General features: G+C 36.5%; 1 long non-coding RNA gene across 2 annotated transcripts in view; it reads left to right on the top strand.

The window, feature by feature from the left end:
- Positions 1-13336, top strand: part of LOC130579424 (uncharacterized) — a 146660-nt gene that overhangs the window by 39080 nt on the left and 94244 nt on the right. For both annotated transcript variants that reach the window (XR_008965997.1, XR_008965996.1), the window contains exons 5-6: positions 1675-1713; positions 7080-7135. This is a non-coding gene — a long non-coding RNA (uncharacterized LOC130579424). The remainder of the gene's footprint in view (positions 1-1674; positions 1714-7079; positions 7136-13336) is intronic.

Raw genomic sequence — 13336 nt, 5'->3', positions numbered from 1 at the left:
TGACTGACTGAAATCTCTGCAAATCTTTGAAATCATCTGAGTGTGATCTGGGCAAGGCTCAGGGTACAGAGAATAACAACATACAGTGGTGACAAGAGAGATCTCCTTATAAAACTGAGTAATATTTCAGTACCTAATTCCTTCCTTTGGATTTGTCTGTGAGTCCCAGCTGAAATGCAGTTCATTTTCTCATTGCTTATGATGAAGTCCAGAATTTAATCATAAGTAACTCACTGGAATTAACTACGTGGGATTTTCACTTTCATTTGGATCTCAACACCAATGCTTATCAAGAGAGAAAAATGAAATGGTATCATGAAGGAGACAAAATGGTTATGGCCTACCAAAGAATGATGGATGAAGAATTCAAATTATCACGAAAAATCTTCATCCCTTAGTAAAAATGAACTTCTTACACCAATGAAAGTCAATATATGTCAGAAATCTGTACTGATRCAGAGGCAAAGCCATAAAAATAATTGGCATTGCATGGGATGATGTGAACAAAATATACTGGAAACTGAAAAGATGTCTCAAGTAATAATGACCCATGTGCCAAATGAACGTACTGTGATTAAAAAAGGACAGATAACTAATGTTAAAGTCAGCTGTGACAAATGCACAGCTGGTTAAGAATTAAAAGAAAACAAGCAAAGTATATTTAATCCAAACATACTTATTTTGATGTGAAAACTTTATGAAAAATGAGATCAAGAATGTTGACCATTTGAATGTTTTGTTTTTCCAGGCCAAATGTCCCTTTTAAGATTGAAATCACTTTAAAAGTTTTGCATATAGAGATAAATAAAATYGTTTTCATTTTATATATACATATATATGTATATGTATAAATCTTTGTAATTGTGGCTCTGTACCTGTTAGAGGCTTACCCTTTAAATCTTGTCTAGTTGTTGTCAATTATCTTGAACCCAATTAGGCAGAAACTGCAGTCTGCAGGAGGAATTGAAAAATGAACTGCAGAGTGGAAAACACATTTGCAATCAACACATTTTCTGTCCCCTCCCCCAAAAGACAGCAATACATTTTCCTTAAATATTTGCAAGACATTTAAATAAGAGGATTCATTTAATTCTGAAGAATGTGATCTTCCACACAAATGAATTTGTGCTGCCTTTTCTAAGGTTCTGCTCAAGAAAAAGGAAACCAATTTAAATCAGGTTTAAATCACAGAAGCATCATTAAAACAAGAACAGAAATTGAGAAATTTCTCCTTTTTGCTGGCGTGCTATGACTGGCTGAAGTTGGGGGAGATTTGTGCAAGTTCCAAGAGATGTACCAGAAAATTTTTCATGGAGAGATTTAATGTCCCCATGACCAGCTTGAAATGGCTCACAACAATAGTGTGGCTTTGCAGCCCAGTTTCTCATTGCACAGTGCATTTATTTCTGATTTAATTTGACAATTTATTTCTGATTTAATCTTCTGGCTTAGTCCACCTTCTGTCTTTCTCCTGTGCCTTAAACCTGACTTAATACRGGCTGTGGAAGTCTTAGACCAAATTTCATTGAAAGTAGAATCATGTTACTAATTCCCAKCCTTACTTGGCATAATAAACTATGTTGGCATTTTAAAAGTATCTCCATTTTCACTAAAATTGGTTTCCAATAAAGTACCCTAATTACCAATTCTATCCTTTTTTTCTTTTTTTAATAGGTTATACTGAGAAAACTGAAGTGTCACTGGGAACAGCTGGTGAGTGGTTTATTTCATTAAAATCTAAGGCCTGCACAATTTTACTGAAACAACAGTGAAATGAAGCTCAATTAAGGTGAAATCACATTTTTTTAATTTGAGTTTGATTAGATAAGGAAGACAATATTGTAAATAGTTTGGTTTGGATTTTATTTCTGAGGGCAGATGCATTCTGTTGTTTTCAATGTGGTTATTTCAGTGCCTGGGACAGATGTTGTGTAGGCAYAGAAAGCTCCACTTGCTGTTCCAGTGTCGGCAGAATGTTCCTTCWAGAAGATATTGTTGTTCTTTTGAAATAATTTCCATCTATCTGCAGGAATCTGCACAACTTCCCCTGTCCTTCAAGTTCATAAGAATAATCTTCTTTCAGAGTAAATCTTCTTGCTTATCTTTCTTTGGATAAGTAGTCTTTTTTTTTTTTTTTTTTTTTTTTTTTTTTTTTTTTTTTTTTTTTTTTTATTCTTAAAAAGTCTGCTTTTCTCACGCAATTGTGAACAAATCAGCTGCTTTTAAGCAAGTTCTGTTTCACAACTTTGGGGCTTTTCTTGTGTAGTAGATGTCTGAAACTTTTTGAACACAGTTCTTTCAAACCTGTGAAAGGAGCAGAATTCCAGATCTGAAATTGAATCTAGCCAATACCATACTGAATCTTATCAGGCATTTAAAAACAGTGGCAATCAAGTTTGTTTGGTGGCTGGTGTGTGACAAGGTAATCTCTAAAAAACACTTCTTGAAGATACGGAGGCCCAAGGCATCCATAAAAATGATCTGGAGGCTTTGAGCCAGAAAATCTTTGAATATAAGCCTAAGTATACCCCAGTGACTTTAATTGCTTTCTCTGAGCTCAGGTGAAGCAAATCCTTTGCATTTATCCCAAGAAAATTTTACAGCACTTAGTTTTATACCACGATGGATCAGTAAATGCTTTACCACTTCATGTTCTACCTCCTCAGTGGTGTGAGCAGCAATAGAGCTCCTCCTTTGTCCTTTAAAATCCCCATCTCCACACAAGAGGATCAGCTGAACAAACTGGCACAGAGCAACTTTCATCTGTCTCATTCACACATTAAGGTTGTTTCTGAGGATAGGAACTAAATGAGGGCAGGCACTGCTGATATTGTGTCAGCGGCCAGACAATTTGGAATGAAATCTGAATTTTCAGTGGTGCTCTATCCCAGCTATCACTGAATTCATTCCTGAGTAGGATACATGTTAATCACATTTTTCCCACAAGATATGTCCTGGCACCCCCATTTTCAGTTTTTGTCACAATCAAAACTATTTTCTCACAGTGCCCTTCCTCAGGTTGAAAATGAACCGTGTTTATTACAAATATTCTATGCTGTATGATGTAATTTTTATTACACAAAATTTTACTSYCTGCACAGAAAATGTAAAAAAAMYCCTCAAGTACAGAAATGTCTTGGTATTGTAAATTGTTACATTAAAAACTGAAAATATAAACACATAAATAAAGAAAATGTAAGTTATCCTGTGTTTTAAGAWTATTACTCCTGTTATTTCATTATCGTAACTATCAGGTTAAATTACCAGAATATTGCCTTTGCTATTTAGAAGTCCCTTAAGTCTTAGATTCCCTTCAGAGATGAGGGTCATATTCCCTTAATTTCCAATAGAAATGTTTTAAACAGCTACAAAATAATGTTTTGAATTCTCAATAAATTTCTTCTTTCTGGTTTTGCTTGATGATTATGCTTGCCGTTGCATTCTTTTTTTCCTGAGCAGTCATAATCTAAACTGAATTCTGACATTCTTTCACCACCACAGACATGTTTACAACTGTTGCCTAATGAAATCTAGGACAAAATATGAAGAAAATTAATTATCCACTAATGTGAACTATCTGCAGCTAATTCAAATTATTTCTTTCATCAGTTCCCAGACCCTCTAAAGAGCAAATATTAATTTTTCTAGACATCAGGTGTCTAGCACAAAAAGCTTTCTAATTAATTAGTCCTTTCTCTAATGTTTACATCTGAGATAATTAAAGAATAATGCCATAAAGGATATCCAGGAAGATGAAGAGTTTTCCTAAAGCAGTATTTTTGCAGACAGTAACACAAATTGAAGGGTTTTCTGCACACTTCTGCTTGAAGTGCTGCCCTTTTAAATTCATGTAGAGGAATTCACAGCCGTGAGATGTTAAAGTGCTCATCAGAGGTGTGTCATTACAGCAAATGAAGCCTTTCTCTTTGTGCTAATGTGGTGGGATATACTCAGAATTTTTTATTTATAACTTCAAATACTGTTGGAATGGCATTTTTATTGGAAATACAATCCTGCTCCCCTGGGCCAGAAAAGCAGTGAGGAATTATTGTGTCCAATGCTGCCTCCCTGGGATGGGCAGCGAGCTGCCAGCCTGCTGTGGCTCTGTGTGCAGGGACAGAGCATGGCTGAGCAGAGACAGGCTGCAGTTAGGACATTTCACCGTATTTCCATGGGGAAGATGGGCACGGGCATTAGCAGAACTTGGAGAACATTTTTTGTGTCTCAGTGCTGCTGTGGCACCTGCCCCGTGGCTGCTGTCCTGGTCACAGGGCACAGTTCATGTCACTGCTCAGCCAAAGCACTGAACTGTGGCAGCAAAAATAGTTTTGGAGGTAAAAAAATAGTGTAACTAGGGAAGAATAAAACGTTTAAAAACCCAGAGACGTGCAAGAGTAATAGAAAAGTATTTCTGCTTAAGGGAAATTTATTTAAAAAAGAATAATCTAAAGAATCATAATCAACTCTTAGRACTGAAGCTAATGAAACCACTAAATGTAATCACTGCCTAGGGAGGCAAAATTACGCTGTGTGAAATCAAACTAGGGTGTTTCTAATTGTCTTTGTGTTGCCTGCCTGTATAAATTCTACATTTTCTATATTATATGATTTACCGTTACCAAATGTTAGATAAAAACACAAAGCATATAATTTAAAATTCTGATCATATATATGGTGAAAAGAGATAMCAAATTAATTAAGATGTTACTTTGAGTTATATGTRTTGTAAAATAGMATTCTTTCTGYTGGCTGTAGCTATTTACAGCATGCYGAGATTATTGCATATTTGTAASATTAATCAGTAAGGAGTTACTTTGAAAACTGCCTCAAGTTTCTACAATTGTTTTCATCACAATATGAAATATGAAAATATCATCTTTTAATATCGAGACAATGTTTATAGTTCTACAGAAGAAAGCAATTGTACTTTAATATTTTCAAGGAAGATTGTCCTTTGTTTTAGTTATATTTAAAGGATCATCTCWGGGCTGATCGAACTGCAGAACCATTCTTGCAAGACTCCCATTGATTTTCTGGCTTAGATTGCCRAACACAGAACCTCCAGATAAGATTATGTTTGTTTTCATATTTGAATCTGTCTAAACTCTTTAAAAAAATTCGTTTTAATGAATTAGTCAAATTTTCTCTGTATTCACTGGATGATTTCATGTTGAATTACTATAGTAAAATTTTCTGATATATGATTTTTGGTGGATTGATACTTGATGTTCCCATATTGCCCCAGACCTGGCACTGMCACGAGTGCCTGTGTGTCTCTGGGCTGCACACAGCAAACACTCATGGCTTGCAGTGCTGTCATTCCCAGAGAAATTGAAATCATGGGAGCCTCTAAACCATTTTCATTCCAAGCCACGTGCTCTTAGCTCGAGGGTGGAATGTCATTGCTAGGTATGCTCGAAATATGGTGATCAGGGAAAAAATTTTACATCACATTAATAATACAGGAGSCTTGTCAAGTTTGAAGTAACGAGGGGTTTGGGGTTAGGGTTATTTTGTTTTTTTATCTGCTTTGTTGCTTTGAGAACACAAAGTGAACTGATGATATTTTGGRGTTTGGATTGAAATCATACTACTTGGAAAAAGACTGCATTAAACCTCAAAGGAGCTTATGCCTTTAAAAGCATTGCTGAACTTTGCAGTTTGGCAAAATGTGCTTACTCACACACTTCAGTTAAAAAAGCAGCTAAAAATAGTTAATACAATCRGAATATGCATAAAATAACTTTAAGGTGTCAAGCTATCATCTCTGTTGGATGAGAGCTGAAATGGAAGCTAAAAATGTTAAAGGTCAGACTATGACGCTCTTAGTTTTGCAGGGGAGTGTAGGTAAGCAGTTTTTGAATTTGGGGATCTGTCCATAGTGTGTAGCTCTATCAAGAGTTAGAGTGTTAAGTCCAAGAAAATTGGCTCAACTCTGGACATACCAACTGAGATGTTTGCCCATCCCAAGAGATTCACATGAATGCAGGAAGCTGCATAAATTCAGGTGGGAAAGAATCACAGCCCAAATAGTTTTTACTGCGGAACAGTTTGTTAACTACAAGAATGTGCACAAAATTCCTATCAGTCTGTTGTGAAGTCTTTTAGGTGCAGAAATTTCCTGTAGATAAASAAATGAGATCACCTGAGATTCCCAGTGCAATGGTAATTCAGGAGTTGGAGCATCTGTGTCAGATACAGATGATCAGCATGCGAATCAGGGGCCAAAGCTCTTGTTAAATATTTATTTTCTAGGTAAGAGCAGAAACTTGATACCAAAACACTTTTTTTTGTGTGTGAGTACCTTATCTGTTAAATTAATGACTATTCTGGATGGCAGAATCTTGGAAAAAGAAACCTGGGAGACCCTCAAAGCAGAATAAATTACAGCTGTGTMCTTGCTGACAAATGTTTATATAATTGTTTATAAAATCCTCCAGTGATAAATATGCCATGGCTACCCCAGGCAATTAATTTCACTGTTTCTTCATTACTACCAGAGTTTTTTCTCAGTGTCTAAACCAATGTTTTAGTGTMGTTTAAGCCCTTTAGTCTTTCACTTATCTACTGTAAGTATCAAAGCATTCCCTGCTCTTTTGCTCTTTCTTTTGTTATGCTTCCTAAATCTCTGATTATCTACCTCMGTTTGTCCATGTCTTTGCTAAAGCACAGTTGACAGCTTCATTTGTTTCTCAGAGGCAATACCATTCTTGCTGAAGCCTTGCCCACAGTGACTGCAGAACCATTGTGACAAGGATTTTTCACATTATTTAGTGTGTGTGTCTGTTTCTATGCATATGCACTGTGGTTTGTGTGTTTTTATGTTATATATACTTWCTAAATGGGCACATATATGACATCAATTGAATTATATGTTTGTAATGGTTTGATATTCCTACCTCGTGCTTCACTTATGAAGACATTTAAGTCTGTTTTTAATCTTTACCAATTTTATGTCAGATTTGTTTGTCCAGCTTGTCAAGACCTCTGTGAATTCTAAACCCCTCCCCCARTGGGGTCTTTCTTATTTTGGTGGGRGGTGCATATTTAATAAATGTATTCTCTGTTCYTTTATTTAGGTTAATAATGAAAATATTGAATAGAGCAGATCTAGGAATCGGTCTCTGTAACATTGGTGAGTAACTTTTACCATTTCACACTAAACCACAATCAATAATTCCATCAATTTCATTATCCCAAATGTCTTTGTGCATATTCTTCATTACTTTTCTGATGATTGTACTTCCCACAAACTAGAATATGTTGTGTCAAAAGCTCTACAAAAATTGATACACACAGTTGGATATTTTGATAATTGATATGCACAATTTCCTCATTGAAATGACCTGTTGCCCTGTCAGAGAAGAAAATTAGAAAATTAGTTTGATGTGATTTGTCCTGGAACAATCCATACCAGCTGTAGGGCATAACCATATTATTTTTCAGATTTCTTGTTRTTTGTGATCAGTTTGGGGGTGAAGGGAAGTTTAATTAATTCAGGTATGCTTCCAAAGCTGTGGTTTATGGTTCCCATATTCCCTTTTAATGAAAGATACTGCAAATTACATTTTTGGGTTGCCAGTTCCTCACAGGTACCTAATGAGCTTTAATATGCCTGATTTGTTGCAGCTAGTTCAGTGAGTTCATCAGTCAGTATGAGTAGCTGAATKGTTTTCATCTGTTTTTCTTTATTCCAAACTGAGATATTGCTCTTTTCTCTGCTATTAATTGTTCTACCCACCTGCTTGCAGCTAACATTTTAAAGCCAGGATATCATTCAACATTGCTCTGGCATTGTGATAGTTTTCCTTCTCCACTCAGTACTAGACTGCCACATAATCTCTGACTCCTAACATCTCMAATGATTTTGTGTTCTCTTTGAATTCTGTGCTGGCTTCTTTCCATCTTACACTTTGACATTTCTAATTTTCTTTTACACACTCCTCCTATATTTTTAGTATAATTGTCCTATTTCCACTTTCTCTATACTTCTTGCTTTGGCTTGACACTGGTGAGGAGCTTCTGATGTAGTTATTTTTAGCTTCTATATTGGGATAGGTAATTTTTGTGGAACTGCCACTCTTTGTATATTTTTTTTTCCCAGTCATTACTTGTGTTACCAAAGGATTTGCTGAATCTATTGAACTTTTTCTTGAAGTCTCTCTCTTCCTATTCTGCTCTCCAGCCCCTTTCTTTCCCAAGTTTCATTAGCTCTTACCCAATACCATGGCAGTTTTCATCCCAGCTGCATTTCTGTCCTTTCTGTTGGTTAAATATACAACATTCTTTACATAGATTGCTTTTTCTTGCCTCCTGTATGTGCGTGTGCATCTTYAATATTTTTCCATAATTTACAGATTAATTCTGCATCCATTCTGTTTCTAAAGGTTTTCTGGGAAATGTAAATTGTTACCTTGTATTGTGCCTTGGTAGTTGTGGGATTTGCTCACAGAAGTTCTCTCCACTGCATTTTCATGGTTTAGTCATCTGCAGCACACGCTAGCACATTTCCAGACTTTCAGCAAGGATAATTTCCCCAATTTGGATCTCAAGTGTCATGTGTGAACATGCTGGCCTTTTCCATTGCAGTAACATGTCTGATTTACTAAGGTTCTGTGCTGTTAGTCATCAAATGCTCATTTTTAAGTATTCCTCTTCACTTCTCTCATTTCTTCCCCACAATTCCTCCATTAGTGTTCAAGTTTTCCAAGCACTTAGATTAAGCCATTGTTTGACTCCTTTCCTTTATACATCATGTCCAAGCTGTTGGGTTTTATGCTTTTAAGTGTTTTCACCTTCATTTTCACAATCCAAAACTATGGTAACYAAGTATGAATTTGAAAACTTACAATTCAAGTCTCCATTAGAAGTTACTGATCTCAATATAAAAAATATTTTCATAAATCTTCAATTTTCTGTCTTGCCTACTGGATGYCCCTGACAAAGGGCAGTGTTCAGAAGCATGTTCAGTATTTATTGAAACAAAAACAAGGGAAAGATCATTCATGCATAACAGTGCTCGATGATGTGAGACTACAACTTGTACTAGCTGAATTTAAATGGTAGTGGTGGGAGGGAAGAGGAAGCTTTTAGTCATGGTTTTTAGAYTGCTGCTTTAAGTTTGTTCTTGCCTCCTTGGTCTTTCAGAACARCACTGCTTTTAGTGCTGTTTTTAGTTACATTATGTTATCATTCAAAGTGAAGTAGACATTTTCCAAAAGAAAGGAAAAACAACCCTAGACTTGCACAGTGCTCAATTTATCTTTACAGATACATGCRTGAATTTTGATTTTGTGTATAATTTTCATTTACCGTATGTGCAAGCTTGTTTAATCATCAGTTTATACTGTGTGTTGTCATAAACAGGCCTCTATTAACATGTTTTTCGTCTTGCAAATGTGTGCTTTTCCTTTCTGTTCCAGTCCTGAAAAAGCAGTCATCTTAGCACTTTCTGCAGTGAACATCAGCGATTTAAAATAGTTCCTCAGCGCATGGCAGTGTGACAAATGCAATATTGCTTGGCTTTAACAAAGACATTAAGTAACTTAGAAAATGTAGGGTATGAACAGCAGGGCAAATTCTGGGATTTTGAAGGTACACTGTAAACTTTRACTGAGCTATGTCCCTAAATATTTRYGSTCMRAGRATGTGTGAGAGCCAAAAGGCTGACTGGAGTTACAGAGATGAGGAAAACACTTGGGACCATGGAATCCAAGAGGCCTGAGTTTGGCAGGGACCCCTGGATATTATCTTGTTGAAATCCCTGCTCAAAGCAGAATCAAAGAAGCAGGTTGCCCATGACTGTGTGCAGTTGGGTTGGCAGTGGCAGAGAAGCCACAGCCTCTCTGGGCAGCCTCTTCTATGGCTGTTTCTGAGCTATTTGAGCTGTCTAACAGTAAAACTTCCTTATATTTAAATAGATTTTTTTTTTTAATTTCCATTTGTCTGCCTTTTCTGTTCTGTCATTGGATCCTGATATAAGGARCACATTTTTAATTATGAAGATGGCAAAACACTGGAACAGGATGGTCAGAGAGGTGTGAATGCCCCATCCCTGCAAACACTGAAGGTCAGGTTGGGTGGGGCTCTGGGCAGCTGATCTGGTTAAAAACCCCCCATTGCAGGGGGTGGACTGGGTGACCTTCAGAGGTCCCTTCCCACCCAGATAACTCTGGCATTCCCATGGGAAATTCCAGTAAATCTTCTCAGTAGATACATTCAGATTTTGCAGTGTTTCTAGTGCTGATCATCTTCAGGCAGTGTGGGGTGGAACATGTCCAACATGACACCATGATCCCAGTTTTGGTGCTGCTGGGTATGGATTACCGGCAATCTTCTTTATTGCCATTTGATTCTCCCTCAGCAGAGGCTGTGATGTTCCCTGGTGWTTCCAAAGCCCAGGTTTTGTCTTGGTGTGTGCTGCAAACCCAGCAGGCAGTGTTGGAGTCATATGGAGCTCCACCTATGGAACACAGAGTGGCCCTTATCAAAAATTGTCTTTCCAGGTGAAGTGAAATACGAGAGAAAAAGTGAAAGGGTGCTCTAAAAAGGAGTGTTCTTTGTGATAAGCTAAAATTTAGAAATTYATTCATTCTCTTGGGGAATTGAAACCACAAAAATAGGGGCAAGCAAGTTGATATGATTTGTAGATTACAAACCTTTCCTTCTATCAAGGTTAAGCACTGAGCGCATCTCAATATTAAAAATTCAGTTAGAGAGTGGGCACACCATATTTACCTACCATGATGACTGCATTTCTGCTTAAAACGGGTTTTTAGCTAACAGAAATAGTATTTTATTAACATGTGCATGAAGAAAAGGATATTCAGTATTAAATCTGAAGGAAAGCTCATGAGCTCCTGTCTGGAGCCTTCAACTTTATTAAGAGTGCTAACCTCTCTGAATTTCTTGACTGCTTATGGTCCWGGTTTATTCTGACCACTGACTCAARAGAATTCTTTGTGGCTTTCCCYGATAARGCAAGAAGTAGAAGCCTTGRCAACTCAGACTTATTAKGGTTGTGTTTGTGTTTTGTTTTAAATGAGCAGTATTTTCATTTGCATTAGATTTTTGATAGCTGCTTTAACAGCAACCCTTTGACATGTATTTTAAGAAAAATGAATATTTGAAATCATGGCTGTAAAGCATTTTATAATTTTTAATACATATAGCAGACAAAATTGTCATTATCTGACAATTAAGGTGCATGAATTATTAATTTTTAATAAAAAAAACCTACTTGCTCTCTAATTAACTCTGTAATCAAGATTGTTCCAGTATATCATTATATCTCTTAAGATTTCAAATCCTAACTGGGTTTCAATTGGCATAGTATTAAAATAATTTTTTTTCTCTGGAATGTATAATTAATAAATGTGCAGGTTGTTATCCTGATTGTTTTCCATTAGCTAGCTATATAAAAAAAGGTATGCCGAGGTATATGAAAAGCTGATTTCATTATATTTTTAAATTTGTGGAGCTGTCTCTGCTCTTCAGTGAAAACCAGACCCTATATCATGTTTTAGTCTCCATTGGCATGCAGGAGCTGCTGTGGAACTTTGAAGAGATTTACCCCTTGGCCAAGACATTATTCAGTTCACCACTGGGATTTCTTTGGAACAGCAGCCTTGTATGAATCCTGCAGAGGGATTTTTCCATGGATCTTGATGGACTTAATCCTCTAAACCCCAATGAATGTCAAGTGAGTACAATGGATGCATAATTCCATAGGTGTTTTTGCAAACTTTCTCGAATAAACTCTAAAAAATCTAAGAGAAGTAAAAAAACCATAGTGGATTCACAGATCCACATTGACATTGGTTCCTTCCTATTTCCAAATCCCACTCTGCTGACCACAAAATATATGCATATATATATATATATTTCTTGTAAAGGTTTTGGCAGAAGCCTCCTGTGTACATGGACCTTTTAGAAATACAAGTCAAGAGGATTTATCAGGCATGCAGATAGAGAAATCTAATTACTTAAAGACACTCTGAAGTCCACATAAATTAAACAACATGTTTTCAAGAAGTATTTTGGGATAGCTCTAAGGAATCTTGAATGGTTGGTTCCTCCAAAAATCAAAATTAAAAAAAAAAAAAAAATAAGTGATCCCAGCTATAAAAGTCTTGGTTGCTTATTAGATCTATTATAAACACACCATTTAATATGAACAGACAAAATTCACCGCAGCAGGAGGCATCCTAGGGACAGTTGTTTATAAGCCACTTAGGAGACTGCACATATAAGAAAGTGGAGTAGTAATTATGAATAGAACTAATCTCTCAAAAACACCAATCTTCTTCATTTTATGTGGCCAAGCAAACAAAAACCAAATTGGCTTCATGTTAAATGTACTTCACAGAACAGAAGGAACCCTGAATTATGAACAGAAACTATAACTGGATATCCAAAATTTTAAATGCTGAGATTTATGACAATTTCTTGAATATTCAGTGTTGTGGATATTGAAATAAAATGCATTTAAAATCCAAATTTTAATTTGCATCAACCCAATAAGATTATAACTCACTATATATATGCATACATATATATCCTCTGCTTTCATGGACAGTAAAATCTGTCTAATGAATGTAAACAGAATCTGGCAMTTGGAAGCAGGAGAAATAATATAGAGCCTTATTGTTCAAACACAAGTGTTATACTGTTTTCTCTGGAGTTTTTGCATGAATGTCTTGTCCTGATGTCAGTGTCAGCTGTTTGCCAAGGGGTAGCATAAATCTGGTGTTCTGAAGGCTGACTTTTACATGGGCAGCAAAGCAGTGACATGAAGTCGCTGTGTATTTCAAGTAGAAATTATTTAATTTAATATCTCTTGAAAGAGACCCTCAAAAATATCCAAGGTGTTTCCTTTCAAGCTCAGTCTCATAGGAGTGATAGACTCCCAGTGAGAGATTCTTCTTTAAGCTGAGTATAAAAACAATGCACAGCAGTAGCTGCAGTTGAGTATTTGGCCTCAGTGAAGAAAAAACAGTGTGTAAAGAAATGTACAGCAGCAGTTTGTTGTGAYACCAGTGGCACAGCACTGTATTATAGAGAGAAATGTGTGTGTGAGGTGGGATTTGGAATGAACAGGGCTTTGGGAAGGGAATAACCCCTGCTCAGCTCTCACTGCCTGTCACAAACCTCTGAGGAAAAGCAGAGAGCTAAAGACTGCTTGGTTCATTTGTAATCCTGCCCCAGCTGCCCTTCTCCCCTGGCATTTGATGGTGTTAAGGCAGAAATACGACCCTCATTGTTCTCACAGGGACCCCAATATATGGCAGAGTCTGACCCTGAGCTTTGCAGAGCTCTCCAGTGTGTCTGAGTGGTT

The sequence above is a fragment of the Malurus melanocephalus genome, unplaced genomic scaffold (assembly GCF_030028575.1).
Source record: "Malurus melanocephalus ecotype Western Australia unplaced genomic scaffold, MMel_1.1 scaffold_273, whole genome shotgun sequence".
NCBI classification, from domain to species: Eukaryota; Metazoa; Chordata; class Aves; order Passeriformes; family Maluridae; genus Malurus; species Malurus melanocephalus.
The sequence above is the reverse complement of the archived record's forward strand: the minus strand, read 5'-3'. Positions and strand labels throughout refer to the sequence as shown.